At 42.1% G+C, this 16,922-nt stretch overlaps 1 long non-coding RNA gene across 9 annotated transcripts in view; it reads left to right on the top strand.

Annotated features, from left to right (window-relative positions):
* The window catches only part of LOC106508466 (uncharacterized), a 36,754-nt gene extending 21,282 nt beyond the window's left edge, over positions 1 to 15,472 (top strand). For 7 of the 9 annotated variants that reach the window (XR_002346219.2, XR_002346218.2, XR_014809139.1 and 4 more), the window contains one exon: positions 1,894 to 3,535. This is a non-coding gene — a long non-coding RNA (uncharacterized LOC106508466). Of the gene's footprint in view, positions 1 to 1,893; positions 3,536 to 12,490; positions 12,617 to 14,272 lie in introns of those variants that run through there. The other 2 variants (XR_014809143.1, XR_014809141.1) reach the window with 2 other exon arrangements.
* Positions 15,473 to 16,922: the final 1,450 nt, after the last annotated feature.

Genomic DNA, 16,922 nt, shown 5'->3' with positions numbered 1-16,922 from the left:
CAGCAACATATAAAAAGGATTAATTCAGGAGTTCCCGTCATGGTGCAGCAGAAACAAATCTGACTAGGAACCATGAGGTTGCGGGTTCGATCCCTGGCCTCGCTCAGTGGGTTAAGGATCTGGCGTTGCCGTGGGCTGTGGTTTAGTTCGCAGACGTGGCTTGGATCCTACATTGCTGTGGCTGTGGCATGGGCCGGTGGCTGCAGCTCCGATTAGACCCCTAGCCTGGGAACCTCCATGTGCCACGGGAGCAGCCCTAGAAGAGGAAAAAAGATCAAAAAAAAAAAAAAACCAAAAACCCAAAACAACAACACATTAAAGAAGATCTGCCTTAATGTAAAGACATTCCATGTTTATGGATTGGGATATCTAATATTTGTTGTTAGGACAATAGTGCTCCCCAAATTAATCCACAGAGTCAATGCAATGCCTACAATTGTCCCAGCTGGCCTGTCCCCCTTTTCTTGGGCAGAAAACTCATATGGAAATCAAGGGACAGAGAAGAGCCAGAGCAATCTTGTAAAATAAGAATGAAGTTGAAGGAGGATCTCATCCTTCCTGATATCAAAAGTCTACTACAAAGCAGCAGAAAGCAAGTTAGTGTTGTACTGGCCAAAGATGGACATGCAGATCAATGGAAAGACTTTTGACTCCAGAAATCAACCCCCACACTTGTGGTCAACTGACTTTTGGCAAGGGTGCCAAGACAATTTAATGGGGAAATCTTTTCAACAAATGGTGTTGGGAGAACTGGCCGTCCACACACTGAAGAATGAAGCTGGTCTCCTTCCTTATACACACAAATGTTAGCTCCACGTAGGTCATAAACCTTAATGTAAGGGCTAAAACTCTAACCCTCTTAGAACTAATTATAGGAATACAGTTTTGTAACCTTGCCTTCCTAGGTACAAGACCAAATTACAAGTGACAAAACAAATAGATACAGTGTACTTGATCAAATTTTAAAACTTTTGTTTTGCGAAAAACATCATCAAGAAAGTGGAAAGACAACCCACATAATGGAAAAATATTTGCAAATCATATGTCTTATATGGGACTTGTATTCAGAATAAATATAGAACTTTTTAAATGTAATAATAAAGAAAAAATAACCCCCCCTTTTTTTTGTCTTTTGTCTTTTTAGGGCTACACCTGCGGCATATGGAGGTTCTCAAGCTAGGGGTCTAATCGGAGCTGTTGCTGCCGGCCTATACCAGAGCCACAGCAATGCCAGATCTAAGCCATGTCTGCGACCTACACCACAGCTCACAGCAACACCGGATCCACTTCTAGACATACACTCAAGAGAAATGAAAACATATGTCTACATAAAAACTTGTACATGAATGTTCAAGGTGGTAGCATTTTTCATAATATCCAAGAGTGGAAGCAATTCAAATATCCATCAATTGACAAACCGATAAACAGAATGTGATATATTCCTACAACGAAATATTATTGAGCCATAACAAGAATGAAGGGCTGACACATGCTACGACATGGATGAACCTTGAACACATGGTCAGTGAAAGAAGGCAGACAAAAAAGACCCCATACTGTGTGAGTCATTTATATAAAATATATAGAATAGGCAAGTCCATAGGTGTAGAAAGTAGATTAGTGGTTTTACCAGGGGCTGAGGGAGGGGAAATAGGGGATGACTACTAATGAGTAAGAGAGGTTTTTTTGGGGGGGTTGTGAATTAAAATGTCCTAAATTAGATAATGGCGATGACTATACAACCCTTTGAATGTACGAAAATCACTGAATCTAGTAGTTTAAAAGGTTGAATCTTAATGGTGTATGAATGATATCTCAATTAAGCTATTACATAAAAAAGTGAGAGCCCTTTTCCTTTTTTGTCTCTCCTTCATCCCGGTCCTTCTCCTAAAGCCTGTGCTTGAAGATCACATGCATCGCCAAGCTCGAGATGAGAACATGAGATGACTCAGTGCAAATCTTTGCCACAACTGGAACCAAGAGCACGTGTGGGACTCTGAGGAGGGCCTTGTCCTCCCCCTGTGCCTGAGTCACGATCCTCATGAATGGACCACTCACCATGCTGGACGTGGGAGAGTGTGGGTTTCTGTGGGGGAGTGTGTTCTGTAAAATGGAAATATAAGAGAGCCAAACTCAGAATCATTTGAAGCCCGGTGAAAAGGAATCTTAGGTTTTGTGTTTCCTGCCTTGGTAGAAAGAGATCAGTCAGAGAAAAAAAGTTCATATCAAGAATTTTTTTTTCCTTCAAAACCTGAAACAAACCAACCATAAGTAAAACAGAGAATTTCAAGCTTCAACTCAACTTACTTGTTTACTTCCTGTTCATTCCAGATTGTCAGGAAAAACAGATCGTCAAAGTGGTACTCCATGGTGTATGTGTACTGAACTGCGTACAAGCCTATGTCCTTGTGTTTTCAAGCAAAAACCTTTTCATTTAAGCCTTTAGCCTCCCAGGCCTCAAGATTTGAAAATGAGGAAATACTGATACAGCTACAAACTAGTTGAAACAGTCTCCATTATGCTAGGACTTGCCTTGACCCACTAACTTACTCAAACTAGCCTTTCACAAATGATTTCCTCCTTGCTTAATTGCTTTCTTTTACTAATGATTACTTTCTAGTTAAGGTTATATTGTATGCCTAGTGTTTTCTTTTCCTTTGAGACACTCCCTAAGTCCCCATTCCTTCCATGAGCCATCTTCTCTGCAGAGAGAAGGTCAAGGCGAGATAACCCCAAAGACCACCAGAAACCATCACTGGACACATGACTTGAGCCTTGATGATTCTGAGGTGGTCTTTGGAGGGAGAAGAATACAGGCACCTTGATCCCTATCAACAGCCCTTTTGTCTTCCAAGCTAAACCTATAAAAATCCCTTGCTATCCCCTCTCAAGAGAGGACACTGTTTTTAGGGCATTAGCCTGCTGTGGCCTCCTTTGCCTGGCAAAGCAATAAAGTTGTCCTCTCTACTTCACCCCAAACTCTTGCCTCCAAGTCTTATTTGATGCTGGTGTACAGAGGCTGGTTTTCAGCTACAGTAGTACCACATCTTCTTGATCCATTCAGTGGAACACTACTCAGCCATAAATAAGAATGAAATAAAGCCATTTGCAGCAACATGGATGCAACTAGATATTCTCATACTAAATGAAGTAAGTTAGAAAGACAAATATTATATGATATCACTTCTGTGTGGAATCTAAAATATGGCACAAATGAACTTATCTGCAGAACAGAAACAGATTCACAGACATACAGAATAGACTTGTGGCTGCCAAGGGGAAGGGGGAAGGGAGTGGGATGGACGGGAAGTTTGGGCTTAGTAGATGCAACTTTTGCCTTTAGAATGGATAAGCAATGAGGTTCTGCTCTATAGCACAGGGAACTATATCCAATCTCCTGGGATAGAACATGACGGAGGATAATGTGAGAAAAAGAATACATATGTGCATGGCTGGGTAACTTTGCTGTACAGCAGAAATTGGCACAACATTGTAAATCAACTGTACTTTAATAAAACAATTTTTAAGAATGGTACTCCAGAGAAACTGAAAGCTCTTTCAGCCTCAAAGAAAAATTTTCTAAGGTGATGTTTACCAATGGAATGAACACTTTTTAGAGCAAGAGTTAGACTCAAAAGTCTTCAAATTCCTGAATGAAATGTTTCTTACAATACTGCATGGCCTCTCCTCTTGACATTTCATAGAAAGTTTCAGAAATGTGAATGTAAAAAACCAGAGAAATACGAAGAAATGTGGTTCTCTGTTTTTCACTAAATTAGCCCAGAAAATCTCCTTATCATTTAGGATCTTACTTTGTATAAATGTGTGTGTGTGTGTGTACATATATGTGCGTGTGTATTAGACTAGATTGAATGACTTGAATGTGCTAATATTTGATCATTTTAACCTATTAGATAGAACTTTCATATAATTCAGCCTAACACAACACACACATTTAAAATTTATCAAAGGAGAGTATGCACATCTGATTAACTCAAACCAGTAAGCAAGAGATTCTGTTTCCAGATTTCTCATAGCGAGGTTGTTCATCATATAGCATTTATCTTATCTTATATCCTTTTCTTCTATCAGATAATCTAGGCCTATCATGGGCCTCTGACTTAAAGACCTTGTCTCAGGCTTTGTCAGAAGATGATGAGGTTGTAGAAAGGAGACAAGAGTTATCACACCATTTGTAATGAAAGGTGTCCAAGAATAATCTCACAAAAAAAGGTAAAGTCAGACTCTCATACGAATATAAAATGAGCACACGTCAAAGATTTTATTGGATTCACTAATTAAATAGGGAAACCAGTAAGATGTTACAACCAGTTCAATGGGGAATTCTAAGAACCAGTATACGTATAGGGAGGATTAAGCAACTCTGAAATGAATTTGCAAATGGCCTTAAAACTCTTCCTTCTTCCACAAGGCAATGATCAATTGTTTTCCAGCAGCGGCACAATTAATTTGCATTGGTATGAACAAGAATCATTTGCACCATATACTCACCCATTTTATCCCCCCACTTTAAATCTTTCACAATTATTCCTGACAAATGAATAGCTGAACAAGGTGGAGTTCGGGATACTATAGAATATGCACCAGTCTTGGTTATTTTAACCATTGATTGGATGTCTATTCCTCCTCCGTTTCCAATGGTTAGGGCAACTCTGTTTTTTAGCTAATCTTTTTTTTTTTAAAAGATGCTCAAGGTGAATTATTCTGGATGGGAAGTTAGCTTGTGATAGTGCAAAATGGGGATATACGGATCCCTTGGGGTGAAGTGGACACCATCAGAGGAAGGTTTTTGTGATGTTCTAAATATGCTGACAACAGCAGAGGGAGAAGAATGCCCTGTTGTCTAGGAAAACTGGATTCTGCTAATAGCCATGCCATTAACCAGTGGTTTGCCTGTAATTTCATAAAGAAGACATCCAGGACAAATGCTGAAGCTTAGTTGGCCAGGAAAGGGAGGGAAGTGGAGGGATGGGGGAGCTACCCCTTTTCCATGCGTTATCTCCTGTGTCCTCCCAGCAGTTATGGGCAGAACACTGATGGTCCCCCTTTTAGAAAAAAGGAAATAGGGGTTTGGGGAACTCACGACTTGCCTCAGCCCATCTAATTCTGACAAGAGCCAACTCCACCAAGCATGGGAGGCACAGGGCCTGGAATCCATGCTACTTTCAGGATCCTCAAAAATAGTTAATTTTACTTTTCTAAATGTAAAAGAAATAATAAACGTGATAATACTGAGTTTATAATGATAAATCCAACATGAATTTTGTCATTATGTCAATATAACCATAAAGTAATTTTTAAAAATCCTGTATATAAGGGAGCCACAAAGTTAGTAGTGCCTTTAGCTGCATCTCCAAGGACGTCCGTGCTTGCTCTGAACCCAATCCCAGCTCCTAATAATGTTCCTCTACCTCCAATTAGGCCAAATCAACCCTCCTGATTCCCTGCTCTGGAAAATACAGTCTCTGGAACTTGTTCCAAGCACAAGAATAACGTATCTGTCTCTAATATTATTTTAAAAATTCCTGGTCTAAGGCCACAGAGAAATAGGAAAATGGTCCTGAAGAATCTACAAGGGGACGTCAACAGATGGATTTAAAAATGACAAACAGTTGTAAGCCATTTTTCATAATGTTGTCCACAGCAATGAGTGCAGAGGTGCTGAAATGATGACAGTGGTAACTCAAGGTATAGGGAAGTTATCCCCACTAGACTCCTCAGCACTCTCCAACCCTGGCCTGCAGTGTGTTTGTGCCCCGAGCCACTCCACTTCCTCTTCTGGGCAGCAGAGGTAAGTCAAGACCCTCAAGCACCAAGCAGTGTAGAGGGAAGCATTTCTAGGGAGTAGAAGTTGTGCCACTGTTCTGAAATGTGATGTAGGAGAGTGTGGTGGAGGTGAGAACTCCTCTGCTTAGAAATGAGAAGACTTAGCTTCTGACCCTGGCTCTGATATTAACTGGTTGCTTAACCTTGAAGTATGGACCACTTCGTTTCTCAGAGCCTCAGTTTTTAACATTTTTAATTATTAATGTGTCTTGGATCTCTTTGAGTTCATCTTTTTTGGGACTGTCTGAGCTTCCTGGATCTGGATTTCTGCTTCTTTCCCCAGGTTAGGAAAGCTGTCAACCATTAGTTCTTTAGAGAAATTTTCTGCCCCTTTCTTCCTCCTCTCATTCGGATACTTCTGTAATGCAAACGTTAGTCTGCTTGATATCGTTCCGTAAGTCCTTTCAACTATCTTCAGGGTGTTTCCTTTTTCTTTTTACTGCTCTGGGTGAGTTTCTTTACCCTATATTTCAGTTCACTGGTCCTTTCTTCTACTTCACTATTCTGTTGTTGAACCCATCTAGTGTATTTTTTCATTTAATTATTGTATTCTTCAGTTCTGCGACTTCTATTTGTAACTTCCTTATGTTTTCTCTTTGTTAAAGTTTTCACTGTGTTCATCCATTCTCCTCCCAAATTCGGTGAAATATTTTATGACCATTACTTTGAATTCTTTATCAAATAAATTACCTATCTATGTTTCACTGGGGTGTTTTTCTAAGATTTTATCTTGTTCTTTCACTTGGGATATATTCCTCTGTTTCTTTATTTTGCTTGACTCTGTGTTAGTTTCAATACATTAGATGAAACAGCCACTTCTCCCAGTCTTGAAGGGTTGGCCTTATGTCAGAGAACCTTATCATTCAGTCATGCCTTTAGATGTCTATCAAGCCTTTGTGATTGTCCAAACAACCTGTTTTATGTTTTAATAACTTCCAGCAGTTGAAGGTACGCCAAGACCAGGCAGTGTCCCAAAGGGGAGGATCTCAGTCAGCACTTAGATTTAGGCTGATTGGAAGCCAGACCCAGAGCCATCAGCTTTTAAAGAAGGCAAATATATATAGTCCTGTGGAACCACAAGTGCAAGCTCTGCTGGCCCCCAGAGCCAGCTGTTCTGGAGTTGTCCCATGGGGAGCAATTGCAAAAACTGGGGCTCCAGATGAGTGTACAGTCTCCTTTCTGGGAGTTACTGGTGAGCTACAGGGAGGCGGGGAAGGGCAAAAAGATGGCACCCTCCAGCCTGTGTTCCCTGAGAGCACCCCAAATGCCTCTAGATGTACCAGACAGGAAGTCTGCCCCTAAGGCTGAAGCTCCAGGGCAAGAAATTAGGCATCTTTCACTGAAAGCCTGGGATGGTGTTTCAGTTTGCTCTCTGTGCAGTGCCCTGGGAGTACAGCTCCTGAGAACCATCCCTATTCACCTCACAGTCCCATGGGACACAAGAACGCAAGCCCTGCAGCCCCCAGAGTGAGACAATCAAGGGGCATCTCCTGAATGGCAGCTGCAAAAAACAGGGTACTAGACATAAAAACTAGGGCACCAGACATGTTTAAGAGCTTCCCTCTGAGAAATTCTGGCCCTTTGGCAGGTAGCAGAGGGAGATCTTGAAGACAGTGTCCACTCTCTGAGGTCTCAGGAGAGGTTTATAGTCAGCCCTTAGTTGTGTGTTTAATTAGAAGCCCGTCAGGCTACAGCTATGATGATTAGCAAATAGGTCTCTTTTCGGAAAGACTGAGCTCCTGGGTCTGTTGCCTCGTGCTGTGCTCTGGGTATGGTTGTTGTTTAAGAAATCTTTTGCTGTTGGTTACAGTCCTGTGGCACCTCAAGCATAAACCCTGCTGGTCACCAGAATCAGGAGATGTAGAAATGTTCCTTGGCAGTAACCACAAAAATCAAGGTGCCAAAGAATGGTCTAGGCTCTTTTCTGTAAGGTACTCGTGATCTGGGGCAAGGCAGAAGCAGAGCACGAAGACTGCCTCCACCAGCCTCCGTTCCCTGGGAGCAGCTCTGTAGGCCACTGTAAGTGTGGCAAAGCGGAAGCCTGCCCATCAGGCCAAAGATTCTGGACAAGCAAATAGGCCTCTTTCTTGGAAAGACTGAGATGTGTTTCAGCCTGCTGTCGGTGCAGTGCCCTGGGAGCAGTAGTCTGCCAAGAACTGTCCATTCAATTATTACAGTCTCATGCAACCCAGAAACTTAAGCCCCCCCTGACCTCTAGAGCAAGGTGTGGGGTGGCTGGACAGGTGTCTTCTAGGCAGCAGCAGTAAAAAGTGAGGCATCAGACGTAAAAACTGGGGCACCAGTATAGAATCGCCTCTCTGGGAGATACTGGTGCTCTGGAGTGTGCAGAGGGAGAGAGCAAGGATAGTGCCCACTCAGGTCAAATAAATATATCATTTCATCAGTTGTTTCCATTTTCAACACCAGATGATTTTTTTTTATTTCTGTGAAATGTAGTTGTCCCCAAATTAAAAGCTTATTAATATTAATGTAATGATATATAGTAAGAATTGCCTCTTAATTTACTAAAAGACTTTACAACCATGTTTTTTTTTCTTTAAGATTCTTTATGATGTATATAAACATATACAGTAAATGTATTCAAATACCTCTTCTTTAGACATGCAGTGCCCTGTGTTAGGACATCCTCTCTGTTGTCCTTTGCAGGTTTGGTCTCAGGTTTGCGTAATTTCTGTATTCTTGGATTTCAGTATCACCAATGATCAGTAGAAGTTGTCTGGCTTGAGTGATCATGAATCTAGTGATTCATTTTACAAGAATAGTGATGGGGAGGAATTGGACAATCAACTGGAAAAGGAATTTAATGCTCACTGAAATAGTTTGTGGTATATGGTGCTGGGTTTCGTTAGTTTTTTTTTTTTTTTTTTGAGGAGGTTGTTTTTGTTTTTTGTGAATTTATTTTGAATACAGCAGGAGCTGTTATCTTGTTATCTTTAGCCTCTGGTTTACAACAGGTGTGTGAAACATACATGGTTTTCATTTCTGTGAAGTTTCTTCTTCAAGCTTGAGTAAAGCCTGTAGAATTGAGCATTGCACTGCTTTCTTTTGGGCTTTATGTTGGAGAGAACATTTTGATGGAGAAAACAAAATGTTAAAAGGTATTTTGTCACTGATCATCCAGTGAATTTCTTTTAAATATAAATAATATAAATACAGAAAATATATAGTAAGCATTCTAGAAAAAGAAAAACTTTTAAATTGCCCATAATCTAGGAATGCTAATGATAACATTACAGCTTTTAGGGTTATTTTCTGGTCTTTGTTTTATTTATATACATGGTATAAGTTTTTACAAAAAATACTATAATCTTATTTTGTAGTATGAATTTTCCAACATATCCTTGACATTTTTTAATGTTGTTAAACATTCATCTTCAACAAATTTTAATGGCTGTATGGCTCCATTGTATGAAAATACCCTAAAATATTTAATGAGTCCATTTTTGGACTTTTAAAATGGTTTGAAATTATTCACTATTTAAGCAATAGTTTAATATTGTGTACACACATTTTTGAGTATGTGTATCATTTTTAACATATAATTAAAATTTTTCCAAGTAGAATTAATGGGTGTTCAGAAGCATAAGATTTTTTAATGCCTACTGCCAAATTATTCAACATGAGGACTGTATGGCATTTCTGTTTCTGCCATTAGTGAATGTGACATGCATGGTCCTGCAGCATGTCCAACATTGAGGAGTGATGTGTGTGGGGGGGGGAGGGTGCATCAATATTATAGGCAGAAGTGGCATTTTTACTTTTGTTCTGTGTGAGACTCTTATTTTTAGTTGATACTTTGGAGTCCTGAAGCAACATGAAAGAGGACAAAAAATCAAATAAGCTGGCAGCAACTTAGGAGGTGTCCTTCTCTTTATAGGATCAAAGAGCACCATGAGTGTAGAGTTTTCACTGCATTTTTTGTCACAAAATTCTTTCCAATGACGCCTTTGTGGAACAGTGTTAATGGGGGTCAGGGGAACCACCACAAGGTAGGACAGAATTACCTATAAAGTGAAAGTAGAAATGGTGCATCTAGGAAGATGGCCCAGGGAAGCTCTTCAGGTCTCTGGGCGCCAGGTGTAGCATCAGCAGCCAGCAGTAGAGAGACCACCTGCATACCTGAGTGGTCCAGAGGTAGGCAGGGCTGTCGAAAGAGAGCTTGGCTTTTGTTAACACAATCTTGGAGTTGGGGAGGAGGGTTATAGGAAGTTCCATTTATTGTCCACGCAAGTTTGAGGTCGGAAATGTGAGACACTTCAGTGAGTGTAGCAGTTTTTCCTAGAACCCTCTTTTTTCCCTGCCATCATTCCAGATGAGATTCCCCAGAGACCTGTGTTTCCAGGCTCATGAAAGGAGAGCAGAGAGGTTGTGAAAGACACAGCTTGGTGGGATATCCTATGTGGCTGTTCTTTTATTATTTCTCTGCTCCTCTTGGTCTTACAAACCCCAATTCTCAAATTTTATTTTGTAAATCTCAAGTGAGCAAAGAATTCAACCTCCTCTCTCTTGGCTCTCCCAAGAGAGAGGTTTCTCTCTGGGAAATGATTAATCACATTCCCCTATGGCCTTCAGTGTGTGGGTGGGTTCCTCGTCTTGGATGAGTCTATGTGAGATAAGTTTCTTTTCTGCTTCGTGATATCTGAAGAAAAATGAAAAATGAGACTGAGAGAGAGAGAGAGAGTATAGCAGGTAAAGGAAAATCAAGTCACCCAAGGAGTCTCTAAACCCTTTCCTTTCCTTCCCTTCCCTTTTCTTCTTTGAATGGTAAAATATTTATGTTCACCGATCAGGATTTTGGAAGAAGCCCCAAGTTTAAATTCCCTTTAGCCTTCCCTGGGCTCAGTGTGGAAAAGAATAGAATAGAAGAATGAAATCTTCTCTGTTTACACAACAGGAGTTCAATTTCTACACTATCGTTATTTAATTTTCACAATCTATTGTTCCTTTAAAAAGTAAAATGAATACATCTTCGTTACATAAGGATTGAAATTACAGAAAAGTAAATGGAAAAAAATGATGCCGCATTGGGGAGAGCAATTGAAGAAAAATCTCCCATTGGATGTAGGATATGTATCTACCATAGCAATCTTTAGCATGACCTGCCCCATTCTGGAAAGGCACCAGAACCACGCGATATACACAAAAAGAAAGAGAAGCAGAGAAGAATCTGATGGCAGCCACCGGTGAGTTGCCCAAGCCCCGTCCTCCACCTCCCTTTCCCAGGTCCCACGTAGACCCGTGTGTGAGCATACTCAGCATCTCTGGCATGCAGGAGTGGCCTACGCAGTACAGTCCTGGCCGGAGAAGCGGAAGCGGAAGCCCCGCAGGAAGCTGCCATCGTAGCTCTTAACATTTGGAAGGAGCAGAAGACACAGGCAGCAGCTTCCTTGTTTCTTCTTTCTCTGCACATCCAGAGCCTGGGGCTGCAGGAGCTGTCTTGCAACGATGAGGGAAGGATGGCACTGCCTCCAACACTGGCGTGCTCCCGCACCAGCCCTTGGGCTCCCTAGCTCTGCACTTCGTGTCGTTTGATGATTAAATACTTTTATGAGCTGAACTGTGTCCCTACAAAGTTCGCTTGGTGAAGGCTTGACCTCCAGTACCTCAGAGTGTATCTGTGTTTGGAGACAGGTCTTTAAAGAGGTGGTTAAAATAAAATGACACCATCAAAGTAGGTCATAACACAATGTGACCAGTGTCCTCTGGGAAGAGACCCCAGGGATGCTTAAGCACAGAGGGAGGACCACGTGAAAAGACAGCAAGAGGATGACCATGGGCCAGCTGAGGGAGAGAGGACTCAGAGGAACCAGCCCTGCTATCACCTTGATCTTGGACTCCCAGCCTCCAGAACTGTGAGGGAATAAATCTCTGCTGTTTAAGCCATTGAGCCTGTGATACTTTGCTATGGCAGCCCTGGCAAACTAACAAATACTCTGTTGTTACTCCTGTTTTCTGTTACTTTCAGCTGAAAGAATTCCTGGTACCTTTCAGTTCTTTAAAACATGTGATGGGATTTTTCGGATTCAGGCCAGATATTTTTAATTCTCTTTATTGAAAAAGCATGCTAACGTTTTTCTAATTATGTAATAACTACGGTCACCAACCAAATATCTTTAATTTTTTTTTTTTTGCTGCAATTTCCTCTACAGCCTGTACAACACTCCTTCAAAGTATTTCAGCGAAAGAAATATTACTCTAGGAATTCCCGTCGTGGCGCAGTGGAAATGCATCCGACTAGGAGCCATGAGGTTGCGGGTTCGATCCCTGGCCTCACTCAGTGGGTTAAGGATCTGGTGTTGCCATGAGCTGTGGTGTAGGTCGCAGACATGGCTTAGATCTGGTGTTGCTGTGGCTGTGGCGTAGGCCGGCAGCTATAGCTCTGATTAGACCCCTAGCCTGGGAACATCTATGTGCCGCAGGTGCAGCCCCAAAAAGGACAAAAGAAAAAAAAAAAAGAAATATTACTCTAATTAAATGAAAATAAATGAGACTGCCAATGAATAAGATAAGTTGTAGTTTTATTGAGGAGAGTAACAGCCCAGGAATTTCACAATTTAAAAAAATTAGGAAACTCAACACCTATTACCATGAATGTTCATATAATTATTTAACTGTCTTTCAGCGTCCTCAAAAAGTCATCTTTTCACCTACAAATAATGGGAAGGACAAGTAGCTGATGGCATTTGGCTCTGTCATCCTTGAAAGAAGGTCACTTACACCCACCACCCACCACAGAGACATCATCGAGGAGTCCCTGAGATTATGAGTCATCTTTTACAGGCTGTGCAGTATATTAAAGTTAGTTTTAACTGTAAGTTCTAAGAAAATATGGTTGATTTAAAGAGAGGCCATAAATAATAAAGAAAAATAATTGATTAATTTGTAAATTAAAAAAAAATTTACAGAAAAAATACACAAACTGAAGCTAAACAACATACGGGGGAAATTTGATGACATATGAAAGACCACGGGCTCCTTTCCTTACTGCACAAAGAGCTTGGTCACATCAGTAAGAAAAACTGAATAATTCTATAGAAAAATAGTATGTCAACAACCAGTTCATGTCAATAAAATGTAAATAGCCACCAAACATGGGAGAGATTTTTTTCAGTTACACTCATAATTAAAGACAGGCAAACCAAAATAACAATGAAATATAAATAGTCATCTATTTAACAGTGGCATCAAATAAAGTGGGATAAAGTCCATTTTGGGTGAGGTTTACCTGGCAGTCTCCTGCAGTGCTGGTGGGAGGGTAAATTTCTACAATAATTTTGGTTGGTAATTCCTCTCGAATTTAAAATTCATATATCATTTATCAGGCAAGTCCCTATACTCCGTGGGTTTGTGTTTTTAAGTATGTCTGTGTCTGTGTGTATCTATATCATCGTGGTCGTCTATCTGCCTATAGATACCTATGTCTAAGGCTGTTTATCGCAACATTGTTTATCAGTCCTAAAAAGCCGGGCGAGGGGGTGGATAGGAAACCTCCTATTTCCTGAATGAAGGACTAGATAAACTATAGCACATATATGCCATGGAATATTTTTACCTATTAAACAGAAAGAGGCAGATCGAAATACGATCATGTGGAAATTTCTGCAAGTCATATATATCATTAGTGAAAAAGCAAGATTCAGAACCACATACACATACAGTTAAAAATGTGTGGACATTTGTATTGTATATTTAAATACATATGTATATTTAGTTGAAACAATTCCATCTGTGTATAAATTTAAAGGATTTACAATATCTCTTTGCATTGGAAATCAGTTTAAGGGGCAGGGTTAGGAGTAAATGGAGTTTGTTTGGGGGTCCGAGCTGTCTTCTTCCTTTTTTTTTTTTGGCTGCACTTGTAGCATGTGGAAGTTCTCAGGCCAAAGATGAAACCCAAGCCACTGCAGTGTAACCACGCTGGATCCTTAACGTGCTGTGCCTCAGGAAAACTCCCAAGATCACTTCATTCTGTGTCAGCACTGCGCATGAGGCTGTCTTAGCTCCGGATTCCAGGGGTCATTGGCTGGGAGGCAGGTCCTGTTGGGCAGTGAGAGTCCACCTGTCTCAGGTGATGTGAGTTTGAAGCACACATTATATATCTTATAAGGATCAGCCTCTTATGAGGCACCAGTTCAAGGGTTTCAGTTTGATCTTGGGAAGCCCTAAACCTTAAGAATGAAGCCAAACCACACACACACCAGGTGAGTTTCGTTTAGAAACCATTGAAACTGGTTTGGATCCACCCGGCAGCAGGGAGGCAAGAAAGGCGTGTGCACGTCACCCTCACTGCCTGGCTGAGCCCCTCTCTGCTTTCGGACATCGCAGGGAGGAGCACCTTTGTGCCTTGCATTCTGGGGCACAGCTTCTAATGTGTGTCTCTCATCCTGGCCTTCCTGCTGCACAGGCACCATGGAAGGAAGGCTCGTCAGCCTTTCCAGAGCCTGGCTGCTGAGATTCCACCAACACTGCCAGAGAATCCAAGGGAGACTTCATCGAGAACATCACGCATGGAGGGCGCAGGGGAAATTACTCCTTTGAAAGAAATTAAATTTGCATAAGCTTGTTGTTTAATTCTGTCTTGTCTCCCTGCCAGTCTCCGAAGAAAGGGCTTATCCTCACTCTAAAAGGCAGGAGCATTTTTCCCAAGAGCAAACCAGGAAAAGTATGTGGTGCAAGTCACCTCCAGATGGAAGCTGGATTATCTTTGTCTTAGACTGACCCATAGAATGAACACAAGAAAAATAAGTATTTTATTTGTTTGACAGAAAATTTGCTTGCTTCAGAAAGTTTAAAAACTATTAAGCCATAGTCAGTCATGATGACATGGTCTAGGTGTAACATAAATCATTTTTAAAATTTCTGCATGCTTGAACCTTGCATACTTTTGTTTAACTCTTTCGGGCTTGTTTCCTTCCTCCCCTTTCCCACTCTTGCTTATTGCTTGCTTCCTTTTTCCTTTCTTTCTTTCCTCCTTCCTTTCCTCGCATCTTGACTGCCTTTCTCTTGTCTGAGAACACATTCTACATCTATTCCATGTCAAAGGTTCCCACCCACAAGCCGTCCCAACCATCTTCCTTCCTGAAAGAACTCCAGTTGTGCTTAGAGAACAAACAACAGCTCTGGGAATGGCCCCCAACATGGCGGCAGTTTATTCCCCTTGCCAGGGACTGGCCTGGGAGACAGCTTGTCATCCAGTGTTGACCAACAATATCCAAGAGGAAGTGTGCTGGCGGCTCCTTAAAATCATTTTCCTTCCTGATGGAGGAGAGAAACGTAGGAGCAGAGTCGTTTGTTCTTTCCTTCCCTTCCTGCTTGGGACTGTTGGGAAGGCACATGATGTGGCAGCTGCCATCTTTCCACATTGAGTGATGAACGGCTCGCCAAGGATGGCAGAGCAGCAGGACAGAGGGGACCCGGTCCTCAGCTGCATCACTGAGTGGCTGAAACACTTCGACTCCGGCCACCTCTGGACTTCTTATGTAAACTAGAAATGTCCTTGTGCTTTAAGCCAGATTTTTCTATTACTTTCAGCCAAAAAAGAACTTAATGTATACACAGGCTTAAAGGTCAAGTGGGGAAACTATTAAATTAAATAGAAAAGTAATAATTTTTTTTGTTTTGTTTCATTTTGTTTTTGTCCTTTTTTTTTTTTTTTTTTTTTTTTTTGGTCTTTTTAGGGCAACACCTGTGGCATATGGAGGTTCCCAGGCTAAGGCGTCTAATCAGAACTGTAGCTGCTGGCCTACACCAGAGCCACAGCAATGCCGGATCCTTAACCCACTGAGCGAGGCCAGCGATAAAACCTGCAACCTCATGGTTCCCGTCAGATTTGTTTCCGCTGCACCACGACGGGCACTCCCAATAATGTTAATTATGATTACAGAAATACAGTCAGAGGGCTTTGGCTACACTGAAGACTGAACAATCAGCCCTTCTCAAAGAAACCGGGGAGAGCGTCCCTGGGGAGGGCCGTGGATGCTGGCTGTGAAGGAGCTTCGAGTCAGGCAGTGAGGGTGACCCGTGCATCTGGGAAGCAGTGGAAGGGCTGGCGTTCAGGAAAGAGTGAGAAGCTCAGTGTGGCAGGAGGGAGCACTGGGAAGGAGGAATGGGGCCGGGACTTTGCATGGCATGTTAAGGAGATAGGGTTTTTTGTCTGGATGACAGGGGATGCATGCACGTGCATGTGTGTGAACATTCACACATGTAGACACACACACTCCTGCCTAATAAAGAATCCAGCTGGCCTTTGTCCAAGTTCCTGAGTGGGTGGCCCCAGATCCTTGGAATCTCCCCAGTGACGGGAGTAACTTTGCCATTCATGGTAGGTCCTGGTTGTTTGTGCTAATGAAGTGACTCCTGATGGGCCCTAAATACTTCAGGATATGGGCTGGCCATTCTGGAAGGGAAAACAGTGCCATCGGAGGATCAGGCTTTGAGCCACATGAGGTCAGCCCAATGTCTGGGGAGGGAAGGAGGCCGGAGATTGACTCAACCACATGACCAGTGATTCAGCCAATCACGCCTGTGGAATGAACCCCCAATAAACTCAGTGGAGCATCCTGGTTGGTGAGCGCATTGGTGTACAGGAGGGGACACATCCTGTGGACACAGAAGCTCTGCATTCAGGACACCAGGTTCTTTGGTCTTGAGTTGTATCCTTTATAATAACAGTACAATCATGCATGAACAGTTTTCTTGAGATCTGTGAGTCATCCATTGAATTATCAAGGCTGAGGGAGTTGTGGAAATCTCTGAATTTCTAGCCTGTTGGTCAGAAGTGCAGGTGGCCTGTGGACCTTGAAGCTTGTCGTTGGCATCAGAAGTGAGGGCGGTTTTTTGAGAGGCCTTGCCCTTCACCTGTGATGTTGTTTGGCCCAGCCGGGAAGTCACTGCATGTATGAGAGGTGGCTTCTATGTGGGAGAGGCTTGCATGGGAGGCGCTGCAGGCCTGGCCCCTGCAGCAGAGGCCTGTGTGCCAGGGTCTCCAATCCAGAGTCCAGAGAGCTCTTCTCTTTGTTCCACGTACATGGACCATGAGGAAGATGCCCACCTTT

The sequence above is a fragment of the Sus scrofa genome, chromosome 7 (assembly GCF_054392235.1).
Source record: "Sus scrofa isolate SSC_HxYL_T2T_F1_AM1 chromosome 7, Sscrofa_HxYL_maternal_Yorkshire_Landrace_v2.0, whole genome shotgun sequence".
Taxonomy (NCBI): domain Eukaryota; kingdom Metazoa; phylum Chordata; class Mammalia; order Artiodactyla; family Suidae; genus Sus; species Sus scrofa.
Note: the sequence above shows the minus strand (reverse complement) of the source record. Positions and strands in the feature narration are given on the sequence as shown.